General features: G+C 36.4%; 1 long non-coding RNA gene across 1 annotated transcript in view; it reads left to right on the top strand.

Annotated features, from left to right (window-relative positions):
• The window catches only part of LOC106875123 (uncharacterized), a 4,420-nt gene extending 3,776 nt beyond the window's left edge, over positions 1 to 644 (top strand). Inside the window, exon 2 of the long non-coding RNA XR_001410086.2 lies at positions 240 to 644. This is a non-coding gene — a long non-coding RNA (uncharacterized LOC106875123). The remainder of the gene's footprint in view (positions 1 to 239) is intronic.
• Positions 645 to 1,136: the final 492 nt, after the last annotated feature.

Below are 1,136 nucleotides of genomic sequence, written 5' to 3'. Positions count from 1 at the left end.
TATATCGGCTGAATGGACGTCAGTGATTGGTTGAAATTACAGAAATACGACAACTTTAACATGGAATAACTTATGGATTTCTTTTTTTTTAAAGAAGACTAAGAGAAAAAGATGTTTTATATGCCACATTCTACCAGTGTTCCAAGTTTCAAAGTGTTTCGTTAATGAAAAATGTGGCCCCCGTTTTAAAAAAGTTCCTTATATATTTCTTTAATTTCATCTTTCTTCTTCTTTTCCAGAAATGTGCTGCTGTGATTATACACCCATGTTCCTCTGCTAAAGTCTCATATAATACATACATACATACATACATACTTAAAAGTACGTGCATTTGCTTATGCTGCACTTAAGAAAGTTCACAACGCACCATAAATATGCGTGTACATCTACAGAATTTTATCTAGCACCATAAAATCATGTTTTTATGGAAGAACCAATCGACCGTGTATATATAAATTTATTTATAAGTATGTATTGTTATGTATGCGTGTAGAAATTAGACGAAACCAAAATGTCGACTGGCAACTTTCCGACGATGTACCCTGTGGAGTCGTTTGATAATTTGACTGACGACTTGAGTTGTGCGGATTTCCCGGAGTGCCGACCTTCCTTCTATGTTGGAGAAGATTTGATCATTAAATCGGTATGTAGCTTTCTGTCTGTCTGTCTGTCCATGGCATGTCTGTGTCTCCTTCCATCTTCTCTCTCTTTCTCTCAATGTTTGTCTTTTTGTGTGAGTGTGTGTGTGGGTGCTTCTATATTTTTCCTGTGTGTGTATTAATGTATCTGTTCCATTGTTTGTCTGTGTGTGTGTGTTTCAGTTTATCTGCAGGTGTGTGTGTATTTGTTTCATTGTATATCTACAGGTGTGTGCGCATGCATTTGTATCTGTTTCACTACTTATGTGCAAGTATGTATGCATATATGTCAGTTTCACTGTTTATCTGCAATTGTGTGTGTGTGTGTGTGTGTCTGTTTTACTGTATTGGCATGTGTGTGTGTGAGTCTATCATCATCATTATATTTCTTATTTCTTTATTGCCCACAAAGGGCTAAACATAGACGGAACAAACAAGGACAGACAAAGGGATCAAGTCGATTACATCGACCCCAGTGCATAACTGGTACTTAATTTA

The sequence above is a fragment of the Octopus bimaculoides genome, chromosome 28 (assembly GCF_001194135.2).
Source record: "Octopus bimaculoides isolate UCB-OBI-ISO-001 chromosome 28, ASM119413v2, whole genome shotgun sequence".
Classification (NCBI taxonomy): Eukaryota; Metazoa; Mollusca; class Cephalopoda; order Octopoda; family Octopodidae; genus Octopus; species Octopus bimaculoides.
Note: the sequence above shows the minus strand (reverse complement) of the source record. Positions and strands in the feature narration are given on the sequence as shown.